The sequence below is a fragment of the Maniola hyperantus genome, chromosome 22 (genome assembly GCF_902806685.2).
Source record: "Maniola hyperantus chromosome 22, iAphHyp1.2, whole genome shotgun sequence".
Taxonomy (NCBI): domain Eukaryota; kingdom Metazoa; phylum Arthropoda; class Insecta; order Lepidoptera; family Nymphalidae; genus Maniola; species Maniola hyperantus.
Window position 1 is genome coordinate 8699542 of NC_048557.2, and position 18562 is coordinate 8718103.

An 18562-nucleotide genomic window follows, 5' to 3' on the forward strand; every position below is an offset into this window, starting at 1 on the left:
GTTTCTTGCCGGTTCTTCTCAGTACAATCTACATTCAGAACCGGTGGTAAAGTCATAGGCGAAGCATAACTTGTCACTACTAAATTTGTCCTATATGAAATAGATACATTTTGAATTGATCTGAATATTTTGACAGTCCACGCCCAAATTATGTTCTTGGTACTGTCAACTTGGGACCCCAACGCCTATCGGTTTTGCGAACTATGTGCCCTGCCCATTGCCACTTCAGCTTCGCAACCCGTTGAGCTATGTCGGTTATTCAAGTTCTCCTACGGACCTCCACATTTCTGATTTGATCACGTAGAGAAACTCCAAGCATAGCTCTCTCCATCGTCCGCTGTCTGTCGTGTACTGTCAAATACCTAGGATTAAAAGCATCAAGTGTGTTAAAGCCTTAATAGCTATTGTTTTTTTACTATGACAGGTGCGTTAGTGGCTTAGTGCGCTCGCGCCAGTCGCTTTTATAGTTGCGCGTGAGTCGGTCGTGCGTTCGTTTTTCAAGTGAAAATTAAGTACCTACGTGATTCGGAAAATTGTGTCTGTGCAATTCACACTGTGTTAATACCGTGCCTGTGGTTTGTGCTAGGATTTTGTGTGGGATTTTATTTTTCCAACAGTTTTCCTATTGGATTATTTTTGGTGAGTGTATTGTATTTTGTTTTGAGTTAGGAATTAGGATTGGCGATCTTAATCTTCGTTGGTTTGGTTGTTTATTTCAAGGCCAAGGCTTTTTCATAACAAAGTAAAAATCTAAGGCTATGTTAGTGTAATTGTTCATGTACACGTTATATTCGGAGATATGTGTGTATGTAGTCATTTTCTATTGTTAAAAATGTATACCTACGCAGTTTTTTTGCTTGTTTGATTTTGAGATTTTTCTTATTAGAATCATGTTAGAAAAAACGAAAATATGTTTTATATAGTAGGTACTTACTGTAAGTACATATTAAATATGTTTTTCATATGTAGGATTAACATACCTAAGGTTTATTAATGTTACTATTAATTCATGATCAACCCATCACCGGCTCACTTCAGAGCACGGGTCTCCTCTCAGAGTGAGAAGGGTTTTGGCCATAGTCTACCACGCTGGCCATGTGCAGATTGGTAGATTTCACACACCTTTGAGAACATTATGGAGAACTCTCAGGCATGCAGGTTTCCTCACGATGTTTTCCTTCACCGTTAAAGCAAGTGATATTTAATTAATTAAAACGCACATAACTCCGAAAGTCAGAGGTGCGTGCCCGGTATCGAACCCCCGACCTCCGATTAGAAGGCGGACGTCCTAACCACTAGGCTATCACAGTTTTTTTTTATTATTTACTATTATTTATTGATTGAAAATTTACTGTTTTTAAAGTTATACGGGTTCATAGATTCGGATTTCTCCTCGATGATGGATTCATATTTACAAATCTTTGAGTCGGTGTAACTTTTGAAACTACACATTTTACGGAAATCTGAAACTATAGACACATAGATATTTCTTTCTAGAATGTGTCTACCATTGAGCTTGATTGATTAATAATTAATCAAATGAAAATCTATATCTATACTTATGATAAAACTGTAACTGGACAATTTTATACATACATCCATTTCCTTTCACGGCCCATCCGTTCAACCGATTTTGACGAAATTTGGTACAGCGATAGCTTGCATCCCGGGGAAGGACATAGGCTACTTTTTGTCCCGGAAAATTATAGAGTTCCCATGGGATTTTAAAAACCTAAATTCACGCGGACGAAGTCTCGGGCATGAGCTAGTTAAATATATTTCGAAAATTTTAATCGAACGAAACATTATAAATCTATATAGACCCCTAAACATTTTTTTGTTGGTATTTTTGTCTTTCTGACTGCACGCGCATCACGCGAAAACTATGAAATTTAGTAAAGTGGGAGCTAATATTTTGGGCTAATATATATATGGGGTAGGTTTTATCCCGAAAAATATTAGGAATTCTTCGGGATCAAATTATTTATCGATTTTACTCACAGATTTTACTCCATAACTCGATACGGGTTTCATTGTATTCAGAAAATTTCACGAGGGATGTTTATGAGTACCTAGGTCCTAGTACCTACGTTGGTAGATTCTAATAGGTTTAACACATTCATAATCTTACAATATTTTGTCTTTGGGATAGGTAGGCCTGCCTGTGCGAAGCCGGCGCGGGTCAACTAGTCCTTAATTTAAGTGGGAACCAAACTATGTGGGAAGTGGGTTTAGGTATAGATAATACCTATATGGCAGCGATTCTAACTAGGGTGCGCAAGTATTTTTATAGTTGATAGTATTTTGATATTTGTAAAATGGTGTAAAACTGTTTAAAATTTAAATATTAATAGTTTAAATGTTGTTTGGACACACATGATTGTCTATTATTTTGTATAATTTAAAAGACAATAACTTTGATTGATTGAAAGTGATAAAATAACCGAAAGAATCCTGTTTTTCGGTTATGGTAATACCTACATTACGCTAACTCCGTAATAGGTATTATAATTTGATGATAGATAGTGGCTGACATAAATATCTGCGCTCTATGAAATGCCATGGGCTTGCGAAGAGCACTGTAGAGTCTAGACAAGACTATTGATTAAATTTCTCGTAAAAAAATAACTTTACCACATTGAAACAAATGATTGTATGTTCTTAGGTATGCTCTATTTTTTTAATGTCATCGGACAGGCAGTATGATTTTTTTAGCATACAAATCTCTACATAGTATAAAACAAAGTCGCTTCCCGCCATCTGTCAATCTGAACCCTTAGATCTTTTAAATTACGTAACGGATTTTAATGCAGTTTTCATCAATAGATAGAGTGATTCAAGTGGAAGATGTATACGTACCTATAGTTTAATATTGTTTCATGTTAATTTTGTTGAAATATGATAGTTTTTCAAGATGTCGGAAAAAATCAGGCCGAGGCTTTCATCGCATCGTCGAAAATGCTGTCTTATTCTTTTGAAATATTTAATGACACCAAATTGGTGTCTACATTACACCCGTGCGAAGTCGGGGCGGGTCGTCGCAGGTACTTATTACATAAAGGTATGTAGGTTCCCCTACGTCTATATACTGAGTTTTAGAACAACTAGAAGGAAAGTTGAATAAAGTAACTTATGGATGTAAATATGTATATTAACAGTTTAACAGTATTAACAGTAACTTTTTTATTATATTTATAAACTGAAGTAAAATTCTATCTATTTCTTACATTCATTCTCTTAATTCTACAAAAATACCAAACTTCCATTCAAATCGAAATATCTAAGAAAAGTCACGAAACTAGTAGTAGGTATTTTTGTAAGCTTTTAAATGTTTTTCGAAGAAATAATTCAGACTTAATTCAGTAATTAATTAAAGTCTACTACTGCTCTACCAGGTACCATGGTCAACAGCTCTATATATCCACGACAGTTTGTCTTGAGACAGTCTTGTCGTAAGTCTGAGCCTTATAATAAATAGTAGTTACAAGTTACAAGAAACGCCGGAGGCATAACGACAGGTTTACTCGCTATAGATAGCTAATCAGTGTCTCTAAAGAAAAACTTATATCTTCTAGATTCAAACTCGCACTTCCTGTCTTTAATGTAGGTGCAGCTATATAGGATGTAACCCGAACGCTAGCAAACACTTCGTGTTATTGTACTACCTCAACACAAATACTAATAACCATTTGCCTTATTTTGTATCAAATCTGCAATGTATAGCGTGCAAAACTCGGGTTAATGCCCCGCCTACGACACGGAATTGACTCCGAGTAGCCTATTTACGCAACGTTCTACGACCTTTAGCGTCAGTCAGATGTTTTACTTGCAATATATCGTGAACTTTTACAAAATGTAGGAATTTTTAAATATTTTTTTTGCGTTCTTTTTTGTGGTATCATATCAGTAATCATAAGAACTATCACCTGTTTTCGTTTTTGCTAGCGTTCTGGTTACACCCTGTATTTGTATAAAGTAAGCGAAGAAGTAGGTTGTTTATAAATTATAATACACAGTTGTTATATTTTATGTATAAACGGGTAATGCTGCCAGCATCTTGGGTACAATGCCTCGCTGTGGTGGTCTCGATGAGGTTTAAGATTTAATTTAATTTATTTTAGTTTTAATTTAATGTTGTTTTTTTTACTTTTAATTTAATCGTATTAGATAAGGCTAGCTTTAAGTTTCACTGTAATATTTTTTATTTTCTGTTAATAAACGATATTACTTTCTATTCTGTAGAAATAACCTTTGTGATGTGTGCTATTTAAATACGAAATTGTTAAACGTGATAGGTGTCTTGCTGTTATTCATAAACTTTAATGGCCCATTAGAAAAAAACCACATGAATATTTTTAGTATTAATATTTTAGTTAGCCCGAATCTTTCTTAAACAATTATTTTCATTTTTTTGAAATGAAAATATACTAATATAAATGTCTAAATTAATTATTATGGCGCATTTTCTTGAGAACTACATTTTTTATAGCTACTATGATAGAACAGATACGATAAATAGAGAGAGATTAATTAATGTCTAGAAGGATTGTGTGGATTGGATTAATTTTTACTCCGTCTGTCCGTGATACCAAGTGGGATATCATATTATGAAAGGACTGTACACGCTTAAACAGATTTTTATTTATTTTTATGCATAATAGTTTTTGATTTATCGTGCCAAATGTCGAAAAAAAAACTCGAGTACGGAATCCTCGGTGCGCGAGTCTGACTCGCACTTGGCCAGAGGAAATGATCTCTATTTATTTCAGTGCGTAAAAAAGGTTACGACGAAAAAATAAAGAAGAGTTCACCCTACTATCATTATCAATGCAAATATACATACCACTCTAGTTGTCTAGCAAAACAATTAGTAGTAGGAATACATTCTTAAAGTACGTGCAATTTCCTAAAGGTGCCGATTAATTATGCATTATTTCTTTGTAGGTATTATTGATGAATATTTCTTGTGAATGCTGATTGCTTTATCATTAACTAGCAGATGCCCGCGACTTCGTCCGCGTAAAATTTCTGGTTTCTCATGAGATCTGAAATTTTCCCGCTGCAAAAGGCCTCACTTACCTACTCACTCAGTCTCACCTTAAGACACGAAACCCAGAATACCTAAATGCCAATTTTTATATATCTAACTTCAAAAACATAGAATTTTCATATAACTTTTCAACCCCCATTTCAATTCAATTTAGTTAGATCCTTTCTTATCTAATACCCGACAAACAAACACACTTTGGCATTTAAACGAATGGGCCGTGAAGACCATTCGTTTAAATGCGAAATAGCAGACAGGCAGACAGACACACTTTCGCATTTATAACATCACTACCCCTATTATAAGTATGTTTGTTTATTGGTTTGCTGGTTTGTCCTTCAATCACGTCGCAACGGAGTAACGGATCGACGTGATTTTTTGCATGGGTATAGTTTAAGTGGAGAGTGACATAGGCTTTTTATCCCGGGAAATCAAAGAGTTGCCAAGGGATTTTTAAAAATCTAAATCCACGCGTACGAAGTCGTGGGCATTTTTAGCTAGTTAAGTATAAGTAAGTATGCATATGGATTTAATTGGATCCAATTAAGTTTACAACAATACAAAATGAGAAATCACAGCGTAGTTTACGAGTGACAATAAATTAAACTTATTTACGGTCCTAATCCGCTGGACTTTCCTCAATGGTTTTATTTTGTGTCATTGATGATCTCAAAGTCATGTACTTTGGGTTGTTGGTAGGTGTTTAAAAAAATCAGTCAAGTGCGAGTGGGACTAGCATATGAAGGGTTCCGTACCATCATACAAAAAATAACACTTTTTGTTCCCATAACTTCCAACTTTTTTTTTCGCTTGGAAATGCGTGTACGCATCCTTCCCACTGGGAGCCAGCCAGCTAGCCAGCCAGCCAACTGGAGGGAAGGCATGTGGGACTACCCACTAAAACCCAGCGGCGCTACTGTGCGTCGCCTGGCGACTGGGTCACGGGAACACCGAAGCAATCAACCGCGACCCAGCCAGCGACGTCCGCTGAGGCGGACCCTCGTCACCCGCGTCCCATCCCTCGCCTTATCCACTGTGCCCTCTGCTAGACAGAAGGACATGCGGAGAAACCTCCCTCCCTGCCATAGCCAACAATATCCCTAAAGACAAATTATTAGCCATGTACCGGGGTGCAACGGCCCGAATACTGCTCTTCCTCTCGGATGCATCCAAAAGACAAAAATTTCCTAATTATTCAGCTTTCATTTCTAGGAGTAAGCAAAATAAAAGGACGAAGGACAAAACTTTCAATGTTACCTACTAAGTAAAATGTCTTTGTTATCTACATCGAAATTTTTGTCTTTTTGTATAAACAAATAAGCGATTGGCAAACGAGAATGCATTTTAAATAGCTTTACCCTGAATCGTGATGATTTTTGGGATATTATAGTGACCAAATTTGGGCAAAAGAGTCGGTAAATAAAACACTATATGGTATTGAGGAATTCATAACTTAAGCCATGTCGCATTCAAATATTGACATTTTAAGCTTTATGCTGCTGTGAATTTTTATATTTAACGACACGATATTGGTACGACATTAACTCTTACTGACTTGTATATATAATATGGGGCAGCAAAAAGTCAGGAATTACGCATGATCAACTGTAACATTTTATACAGTTCTTTATACTTCTCACAAATTCTAGGAGCCATGCATCGCGCACCGCTGCAATCGCAATTTTTTTCTTTACAAGGCTTTGCGGAAGTGAGCAGTTGAATGAAATAGTTTGTGTAAATACATACTGGCATAATATTATATAAAGACTTTTGCTTGAAACTTCATCCACGTGGTATAATCTTTAAACTGTGACTCTCGGGGATAATGTAGCTATCTATTAGTGAAGGATTTTCAGAAAAGAATCAATCATCCTTTTCTGAAAATTCTTTCACTGATAGAGGTTAAAATACAATCTCACAAACTAACAAATTTTACCTCTTTATAATATTAATATAGATGGAGACGCTTAGTCCATTTAAATATTTTATTTTCATTTATTATATTATTATTTATTATTATTTTCGTATAATCTGATTTTATTTGCCAAGCGTTTAGAATCAAAATTAATGTATGTATAGTCCGCGACAGATTGAGATTGCAATCGGGGTATGAGGTGGGGGGACGCCCCGCAAACCCCGCATCTCACCCACGCTCGCTCGCACCGGGTTAGCACGGGAGCTGTGCGGGTGTGCGGGGCATTCCCTCCCCGATTACCATTTCAACCTGTCGCGTACTATAGCTAATCGACATCGTATCGGTATCTGATCTTCATCGTCTGGCTATAAACATTTTATTGAAATTACATAAGTTGTTTTGTGCGAATCCATTGTGAGTCCTTTTGCATGTTCTTTTTCGGCATAATAATAATCCAGCGTCAATTTCTCGAGATGAAAATCAAAATAAGCAACAAACTTGCAAATCGATTACTTCAACGTGACTTTAATATATGGATTTATACATAATTTGTAGAAGGATATGGGCATTTTTGCAATAATGTTATGTAAAACATGTTCAATAAATAAGATTTAATTTGTGCGTAAATGAGTTTTATTTTACTCATCATTTTATGTATCTCTTACATTGCGATTTAATCACACTTTCTTCTATTCTACTCAAAATTCATTAGTAGATATTCAAAGAAAGGGGAGTCTTTTACGTTTTTTTAATTACATAACAAGTGTTGCCTCATGCCTGTTTGTGGCGTAGAACTAAACGCCAAAATCGGTTAAACGGATAGGCCATGAGACGCTAGCAGTAGACGCTTTCGCATTTATACTAATACTAGCTTATGCTCGCGACTTCGTTCGCGTGGACTACACAAATTTCAAACCCCTATTTCACCCCCTTAGGAGTTGAATTTTCAAAAATCTTTTCCTAGCGGATGGCTACGTCTGTCCGGTAGTTTGTCCATGTTTGATATGGATAAATCCAGAAATTATTTCTCATAGAGAACGATGCTAAATAATGTTTAGTCATAGTGCCATACCTACTTACTGTGTGTGGACTGTGAAGTGGTCTATGTTGTATAATACATGTTGTTTCTCCAGTAAGTACTCGTTTGTCATTATTATGTAGCCGACGTCAGTTCTCAGATTTAGGAGAATGGTTTGAATTATTTGCTCGAAGTGGTCCCTTTGTGTTCACAGAAATAATATATTATACTTAATGCTTGCTAACTCTACATAAGCTTCAGGGTAAGTATAAAAGTTAACAACTGAATACCATATTAAAAATCCAATTTTTTAAGGCAAACTGTGTAAAAACTAAAAACTGTTAAAAATCATTTCACCACTTTTCAATCGCCAAATAATCTTTAAATGAAGAAAAAAATATAGGAAATCTGCCAAAACGATTTCACTTCTCAGCAAAATATTTTTAACGATTGAAATATCAGTTCTTAAGTAAGTAAATATACTAAATAGGTACAAGAGAAAACTCAATGCTTGTCGATTTTGTAAACAAAAACGACATCAAAATAACCTTTTTCAACATTTCTTAAAAAAATATTTCTGATCTCTCTCCCTATTTCTCTGTCTTTTATATACATATGATTTATTTAAATAGATTCCCGGATTCGACATAACTTATGTAGGAGTACTAAATACTAAATAGTTGAAAATTATACCTTAAAATTAGTCGACGTAGAGCAATATAAGTTATCTATAATTGACACCCTGCCTACCGTTTAGCCTACGCGAGAACGCGTTGATGTCTTTTGAAGGGAGATACGATCCGTCTTATCTTTCCATCTTGATGTCTCGTCCTGAGTTCGCTTGGGTGGTCCTAAGTATTAATAAGCATACAAAACCATCTTTAATAAGTACTCTATATATTATAGTAAAAGGTTGAATGAAATAATATACATACTATTATGTATATTAATTATTTCATTCAACCTTTTCATCTTACAACCGGCTATACTCACGTGTTTAGTCGACGTGAAAAAGGAACCCGGATGGGTTCGAAACTAGTCGGACTTACGTCGACTAAACACGTGAGTATATAGCTGGGTGTAAGATATGTATAATATGGAAATCACTCACGATAGTTTAAACGCTGAATGAAATACGTTCGGTACGTTTTACACGACTTCCCAAAAAAGGAGTGCAATGTTTTTAGGGTTCATGTTTGTATAGTCCGCGACAAGTTGAGATAGCAATCGGGGTATGAGGCGGGGAGACGTCCCGCACACCCACACGTTACCAGCGCTCGGCCCGCACCGGGTGAGCGCGGGGGTTATGCTGGTTATGCGTGGCGTTCATCATCAACCAATAGACGGCCTGCTGGACAAAGGTTTCTTGTAGGAATTTCCATGCGCCACGGTCTTGCGCCGCCTGAATCCAGTGGCTTCCTGCGACTCGTCTGATGTCGTCCGTCCACCTAGTGGGAGTCTTCCAACGCTGCGCTTTTCGATGCGAGGTCGCCATTCCAGCACCTTGGGACCCCAACGTCTATCGGTTGTACGAGCTATGTGCCCTGCCCATTGCCACTTCAGCTTCGCAACCCGTTGAACTATGCCGGTCTAGTTCTCCTACGGATCTCGACGTAATCGATAAAAAAAAATTCGTCCATTCGCCACGGAGCTAGTTAATTGCGAATTTGAACAATCGCAATTGCTTATTTAATAGTAAATTATCTTGGTCACGCTTTGCTAATGACTTTGATGAAAAATAAACATGATTACGTAAAACAATGCTTAACAAGATTAAATTAAATAGTTTAGAAAAAAGCGTTACTAATTTCTAGGGTTCCTAAGACCTATTAGGCAGTTTCATCTAGTCTACCTGACGATTTATAATGACTGTGTTGAAACTCTTCAACCTGGTTCCTCCTTTACCCTTCTACTATCGTACCGCAAGGCATCGCCAAGGTCTGCACCCGTACTAGTCGAAATTCCACGGATACATACGAAGCGATTTGCCTCCTCATTTCTAATCTAAACTGCTATGATTTGGAACACCCTTCCATCAGTTTTTCTCTCCAATTATAATATGGGTAATAATATATGCAATATACATTTTCATATGAATTAAAACTTTGTTCTTCTATTAATTTTTTGTTGTTTCTTCGCAAACAAAGAAGAAAAGTACAATACGCTTGAAAGAAAAGTACCATACAAGTCTCGACCGAAATAGCGATTATTACCAACTTCGTTTAGTTCGGCTTTGGATTCGCCTCGGCCTTCCAATAATACTCGGCCAGTAATCGCTTTATTTCAGGCCTGGACTGTAATGTACTAACTACTATTATATCCCGTAGTGTGAAATAAGCTTTAGATTGTCATAGCTTGGTTGGTTTAAAAGTACGAGTAGGCACTTACTCGCGAAATAACAAACGGTTACTTAACTATTCGTTGAACTTGAAATGTAGGTACCTACCTACGTGGATTCAACGCTACGAAAATAAAATTTTTGGTGCGACGCGAGTTTATTTGTGGTATCTAACTTATGGTAGGTACATAGTATCAAAGTGTAAGCGGGAGCGGTAGCGATTTTATAACAAACTAGCTGATGCCCGTGACTTCGTCCGCGTGGATACACAAATTTTAAACCCCTATTTCACCCCCTTAGGGGTTGAATTTTCAAAAATCCTTTCGTAGCGGATGCCTAAGTCATAATAACTATCTTCATGCCAAATTTCAGCTCGATCCGTCCAGTAGTTTGAGCTGTGCGTTGATAGATCAGTCAGTTTTTCCTTTATTAGACTAGCTGCCTTAACACGACTTTACTCGAAAGGAGTTTGTAAAAATTCTTTTTTAGGGGAAGGTTTTCGTTACAATCTATATTTACGCTACAGGTCGAGATAGCAATAGGGGATGGAACGCCCCGCACACCCACAAGGCCCCACCGCTAAGCCAGTGCGGGCGAGCGCAGGTGACGTGCGGGTGGCGTGGGGCGTTCTCCCGCCTCTTACTCCGATTGCCATTTCGACCTGTCGCGTACATATACAACGTTAGTTTTAGTTAACGCAAAAACCGAAACACGTCGAATATTTTTACATAAAGAATATATATAATTTATAATTTATAATAATATAATATACCTAGTATATAATTTATAATAATATAATATACCTAGGGCCATTTTCGGCTGCCGCACCAACCCGTGCTTTCGTGATTCCTTTCGTCAAAGGTTGCCTGGAAGAGATCGCTTTAGCGATAAGGCCGCCTTTGCATGCTACAGCTATTAGATTAAGATCCTGTATTGTGTTTTTTCAATGTTTACTTTGTGTTGTGTGCAATAAAGTGTAAAATAAATAAATAAATAAATATATTAAATACAAAATTTCGAAAATATTTAATGATTTACGAAGTTATAAGCTTGTTGTGTTGAGTTGTTGTCATCGCAAAAACATGGTCACCCCAAGCGAGCGGCTATGAGCGAACGGGACGGCTGGCGTCGATCGTACGCGCTGCCGCTTGCTCGAATCAGCTGGTGCATGCGGTCATTCAACTAGGTGTCTAAACGTGCAGCATTTTAAAGTATTCTTTGGTCAAAATATAACACGTCGTAAAAATGTTACTGATTCTGAACAAACTACTTTCAGGTTTTTTGCGTATACTAAAACTAACCTTGTATAGGTGATTGTCAAATCTCGCTTTCGCTTGTACACTGTGAATATTTGTAAGCGACAAGTGTGAGTTATTCATAGCCGGTCATGCTCAGTGGGAGTCGTGGTAAGCGCGTGCTCGGAATGGTAAGTGCTCGTCATTCAGCGACGCAACGTGCTTTACGAAGCAAGCGGTCGCGTGCTTGCGACGGAGTTGATAATTTAAGCTGTAAGTAAGCTCAGTACTTACAATGTAATTGATCTCACAGTAATGTAATTGATCTCTATCCAAAAACAATTCATATCTTATCCTCCGTATATAGGCCATCTTTGAAAATTAAAAATAACTGGCCAAGTGCGATTCAGGCTCGCGCAACGAGGGTTCCGTACTACAGTTGTATTTTTTAAAAGTTATTAAAGTTTTAATTAAATTACCTAGAACCCCTTAAGTTTTGTGTCAATTAGCTCTTTGATACACTAAATCGATCCTATTATAGCGATTCAAAGCTCGCGTAGGTACAACAAGTAACCTACTTTATACAACAACTTGAAACTTTTACATACTTACCTATAGCTTCCCCTTTGTGACTTTGTCAGGCATTCTAGTTAACAAAGAATTGTGGGAATGAAGTCCTAAAGGGCGATAGGACAACGCACTAACATATTATTTAAATGGCTGTGCGGTTTTGTATTGACTTATAAGGTAGTAGCTGACCTCTGTAGGCCTGTACGCAGGTGCTAGTTCTAGCGTAAAAAACCGGACAAGTGCGAATTGAACTCACGGGCGAGGGTTCCGTACGATGAATATGTAAGTTTGTATGCACAATGTTGAGATATCAGTACCCATATTATAAATGCGAAAGTGTGTTTGTTTGTTGGTTTGTCCTTTAATCATTTCGCAATGGCGCAACGGATTGACGTGATTTTTTGCATGGGTATAGTCAAAGAATAAGTGACATAGGCTACTTTTTATCCCAGAAAATCAAAGAGTTCCCACGGGAATTTAAAGGACCTAAATCCACGCGTACGAAGTCGTGGGCATTATCTAGTTTACCATATAATTTAAAGACTGTAGACTTCTTTTAGGGTTTCCTGTAATTTATAGGTAAAGAACTAATTTCTGTATTTTATTTTACAAAATTTTAGCCGCAGTAGTTTCGAAGATAAGGAGGTGGGGAAGAAATGGCCAATTTTCAACTATATGCTCAAATAATTTTCAAACTCAGGATTCATTTTAAAATTTAATAAAATATATTGGAGACTCACACAATAAGCCTTAAAATTTTCTAATTTGTCCCTCAAAAGTGACCACATATTCAAAATTCATTTAATTACGTTACACTGTGTTTGGGTCACAGAAAATCCTAATACATTTTATTTTAGTCAGTCCAGTAGATTCTGAGCAAATTGACTGTCAGATATACAAGTGATCATATCTTCGATGGTTTATAGAAAGGGCGAACGTATATACAGATTTTATATACAACGTTAGTTTTAGTTAACGCAAAAACCAAAACACGTGTCGATTATTTTTACATAAAGAATATATAGGTACACAAATTTTCAAAAATATTTAATGATAATTTTTAGTTATAAGCTTGTTGTACTGAGTCGTTGTCCTCTAAAAACATGGTCACCCCAAGCGAGCGGCTGTGAGCGAACGGGACGGCTGGGGTAAGTCGTGCGCGCTGCCGCTCGCGCGGCTCGAATCAGCTGGTGCATGCGATCATTCAACTAGGTGTTCAAACTTGCAGGATGTTAAAGTATTTTTTGGTCAAAATATAACCCGTACTTAGGATAAATGATTGCAATCGATTCTGTTACTGATTCTAAACCTGTGTTCTAAACAAACTACTTTCAGGTTTTGCGTATACTAAAACTAACGTTGTACCTATATCAAAATAGCTTATTCGCCCTTTCTACAAACTAGTGACGATATAAGGATAATACTTTTCATTCGGGTGTACGGTACCCTAAAAAAATAAGTATCAAACACACGTCTTGTCTAGCTTACTAGTTGTATACCTACTCATATCAGTACCCGTAGTACAAGATTTTACGTCTCACCAAACCAAACCAAATTCGAGAGTCGAAATACTTCCGCGTTACAGTAAACTGGATCTTAAATGCCTTGTTTTAAAGCTCAAGTTTGTCTACACTTCTACAGCCAGCGCTCCAAGCGGAAACATTGCGAAATTAAAATCAGTGGCATTGAATATTTGACTTCAATTCAAGGCTGTTTAGGTCCATTTTACTGTAACGCGGAAGTATTTCGACTCTCGAATTTGGTTTGGTTTGGTGAGACGTAAAATCTTGTACTACGGGTACAGTTATTATTTGTTCGAAAAAAGTTGTTGTAGAGTATCAAGCGTAAGTTTTTGAGTAAACATACTTGTATGTTTGTTCTACTCGTTGAAACAGAGCTTTTGCAATGATCCACCAAGCTTCATTTTTAGGGTTCCGTACCTCAAAAGGAAAAACGGAACCCTTATAGGATCACTTAGTTGTCTGTCTGTCTGTCCGTCTGTCTGTCAAGAAACCTACAGGGTACTTCCCGTTGACCTAGAATAATGAAATTTGGCAGGAAGGTAGATCTTATAGTTGACATTTGGGGAAAAATCTGAAAACCGTGAATTTAGGGTTAGATCACACAAAAAAAATTAAATTGTGGTCATGAACTAATAATTAGTATTTTCAACTTTCGAAGTGAGTGACTATATCAAGTGGGGTATCATATGAAAGGTCTTTACTAGTACATTCTAAAACAGATATTTATTTATTTTTATGCATCATAGTTTTTGAATTATCGTGCAAAATGTCGAAAAAATACGACTGTAGTACGGAACCCTCATTGCGCGAGCCTGATTCGCGTAGTAGGTACCTAAGGCCATAAACATTGTGCAAAAATGTGAGCCAATTTAACTGATTAGTTAATGTAAATATTATAACAGTTACCTATTAACAGAACATTGGCGTAACTGCAATTAGTACAAATTAGAAAACTAAAATGGAAATGGGCCGGACATGTTTGCCGACAAAACAAAGAGTAAACACGCATCACAGTCAGATTAATAATTTAAATAGCATCTAAAGTCCATATTGTCAATTTATAGATAAGATCAGATCAAGTCCGTTCAGCTGCATGGTACTTTCACCGCGGCCAACAATAGCGATGCGTCTGAATCATCCCGCCCACTCTGGATCGTGTTGTTATATGTTATATCCATCTGTGGATGACGCGGACGGATTATACAGTCCACGGACGATTAAATACGTCACATTTTTACGGTTTTTGACAGCCCTATTGTCATTAGAATCTTTAGAATCTAAATATATAAAACGAAAAGGTGACTGAGTGACTGACTGACTGATCTATCAACGCACAGCTCAAACTACTGGACGGATCGGGCTGAAATTTGGCATGCAGATAGCTATTATGAAGTAGGCATCCGCTAAGAAAGGATTTTTGAAAATTCAACCCCTAGGGGGGTGAAATAGGAGTATGAAATTTGTGTACCTACTCCACGCGTACGAAGTCGCGAGCATAAGCTAGTAGAATATACATATATGTATTTTTATTCAAGTAAACTTTTACAAGTGCTTTTGAATCGTCAACTAATTTAATGTACCACTGGTCCGGAATGCCGTTCCTACCGAGGAGAACCAGCAAGAAACTCGGCGGTTGCTCTTTTCAAGTGATCAATAAAATTTACAATATTATTATACCATACTGTACAAGCAATTTGCGGTATGCGGTAAAATTAAGCGGTAAAACTTTACTTACGTATAATCCTTATTTACACATGTCATAGACATTTTATGAATATCAGATTTTACAACACAGGAAATCCTGAGTGTGTCATGCACTGAAATGGACTTGTACAAGTAAGCTGGAAGAGTTGTGCCACACAAAATGACAGAACCGTACTTTTTACATGACAGTTGACCCATAGAGATAAAACAGACTATAGTACGCGGCTAAAACTAATGTACATCGGCCTTTAGAATGACATTTCGGCTTTGTAGAGCGTTGTCTCTGTCACTCATTATGACGTTTTGTCGGTGTCAACGACAGGGACAGCGCTCTACAAATCTGCTATCTCCTTCTGAAGGTCGATGTACATTACTTTCGGCCGCGTACTGTATACCCATTTCGAATAAATGATGTTGATTTTCTTTTACGCTGACATGAGGCTCACTGCTGCTATAAGCGCCAAAATGGCGAAAACCAAGTTGCTTCAAAAACAGGTCGACAATCGCAGGTCCAGTGCACTTGTATTAGTAGAGGTAGTAGAGGTCAGTTGTGTCATGATATAAAAGTTGATTGGCATCCAATGACTACATAGTAGGTTATAGGTACATTATTCATGATTATTAAGTGGTCCATGAATCAAATAATAAAGTACAAGAGCAGCATATAATCAAAGAGCTTGAATTTTCACCGACACCCGAAGCTATATGGATATGGATCGACCCGGTGAGCTTACATCATAAGAGAAAGAGGTTTGTTACCCGTACTACTTACTGGTTTTGTTTTTAGCTATTATGCTATTAGCTATTATGTTGAAGCTATTATATTTATTTGCTATTAGCTATTATGTTGAAGACATCCGCTAATTTTAATTTAATTTATTTGTAGAGACAAACAGTTACAATGAGAAATTAATACTTATAATAATAATTATGTCCACAACACACGGGCATAGTACGCATATGAAAAACTAGGCACAGAGTATAAAATCACAAACTAGGTAGGTAACTTATGGAACACGGAACAAACTAAAATCGACTAAAGTATAAACTATGACTAGGCAGAATTTGATAATACATCCTTAATAGAGAGATGAAAAATATCTTTTTTTCGCGAATAGATTATTAGCTTGGTTGCAACTTCGTCTTATGAATGTGTTATCAGCATGTTTTGTCTTACTTGGTGCGATATGAAAGGATTGAAAAGATGCTAAGAAAGGATTTTTTAAATACAACCCCCTAAGGGGATTAAATAGGAATTTGAAATTTGCGTAGTCCACGCGGACGAAGTCGCGAGCATAAGCTAGTTAATTAATATTGGCGTTGCAAAGAATAAAGTATTGTTAAGAATTTTCGTAAGAAAATTAAATTGAAAAAATTAAATTTCATCTTTGTCTCTACCTTGCGCAATTTTAAATTTGGAATTATGCTGATTTCTGTTATGTGACGAAGTTAAAAAGAGAACTATCACAGTTAATAGGCTTTATTTATAAGTTAACGAGTAATAGTTAACCAACTTATAAATGTACTTGTTATCATTTATTTAATTGAAAATTTCTTAGATGAAGTTGTTTGTGTAAAACAGCTAGTATATTCTAACGGGTGACTACAGAACCCAACACGGCCCGTAGCTCGATACGCACTTGGCCAGTTTTAATTTTATTATCAGTCACTACCAAGTAGTTCTGTTTTGACTAAAGGATGAAATGTCCCAGTACTAAAAAGTAAAATGTTAGGTCGAGTGTGTAACAAACCAGATATCGTGTGTTAACAATAAATATCACGGCTGATATTCGGAATATCCACAGTCGCTCGCAGCGATCGTGCGATGCCCTGAAGGATGAGCGCTGTGGGTTTATGACCTTAGCTCATAACGTTACTTGTAATTAAGAGTTTAAGCTAAAGAAAGTTTTTTAAAATATTCATTTTTCGGGTTCCGTAGTAATTCTTTTTTATTTTATAGACTGTGGTAGCCTAGTGGTTAGGACGTCCGCCTTCCAATCGGAGGTCGGGGGTTCGATCCCGGGCACGCACCTCTAACTTTTCGGAGTTATGTGCGTTTTTAAGTAATTAAAATATCACTTGCTTTAACGGTGAAGGAAAACATCGTGAGGAAACCTGCATGCCTGAGAGTTCTCCATAATGTTCTCAAAGGTGTGTGAAGTCTGCCAATCCGCACTTGGCCAGCGTGGTAGACTATGGCCAAAACCCTCTCACTCTGAGAGAAGACCCGTGCTCTGTAGTGAGCCGGCGATTGGTTGATCATGATGATTTTATAGACTAGCACTTGGCGGACTCCCGGGATGATTACGTAAAACGTTGCAGTAGCGACAGCAACGCGAAATCAGTAGCAATGCGACAGTTCACTTGCTGTCTCTCTTCTTCTTCTTATTTTGCTTTTCGGCTATTGCTTTCTCTCTCTAGCTGCCGTTACGTGTGACGTTTGACAGCAATGATCGCGAAATTTCCGCCTGTCGCAAGGCTGTCGCGAGATACGTAATCACCCCGCCTTGCCTAGAAGATACCTATTCACTCTCGACTTGCAGGTATCCATAGTTACGGGCTTAAGGCCCGTGCCTTCGTCCGCGCGGACTACATAATCAAACCCCTATTTAAAAAAAAAAAAAAATCTTTTTTATTCAAATAAACTTTTACAAGTACTATCGAATAGTCGGATGCATCTACCACTGGTTCGGAATGCCTTTGAATTTGAACATCTTAGGGGTTGAACTTTCAAAAATCCTTTCTTAGCTGATGTCTACGACATAATCCGCATGCCTCCACCCGATCCGATCGAGTAGTTTGAGCTGTGCATTGATTGATCAGTCAGTCAGTCACCCTTTCCTTTTATTTTACCTATATAATACTAGCTTATGCCCGCGATTTCGTCCGCGTGGACTACACAAATTTTAAACCCCAATTTTACCCCCTTAGGGATTGATTTTTCTTCTTAACTGATGTCTACGTTGTAATAGCTATCTGCATGCCAAATTTCAGCTCGATTCGTCCAGTAGTTTGAGCTGTGCGTTGATAGATCAGTCAGTCAGTTAGTCAGTCAGTCAGTCAGCTTTTCCTTGTATTATATAGATTTATATTTTTTAGATTTAGATTTTTATTTAGAAGATTAACGCGCGACCGCGAAGAGGTTAGCCGCTGAATCCAACTCGGCTGGGTAATTTAAAATTCCTGTGTCCAGCAGTGGACATCGCATACCG

At 37.2% G+C, this 18562-nt stretch overlaps 1 protein-coding gene across 1 annotated transcript in view; it reads left to right on the forward strand.

The window, feature by feature from the left end:
- The first annotated feature begins 490 nt into the window (after nt 1-490).
- The window catches only part of LOC117992806 (ras association domain-containing protein 10-like), a 238002-nt gene continuing 219930 nt past the window's right edge, over nt 491-18562 (forward strand). The window contains exon 1 of the mRNA XM_034980520.2: nt 491-639. The gene's annotated coding sequence lies outside the window, so the exon portion shown is untranslated. The remainder of the gene's footprint in view (nt 640-18562) is intronic.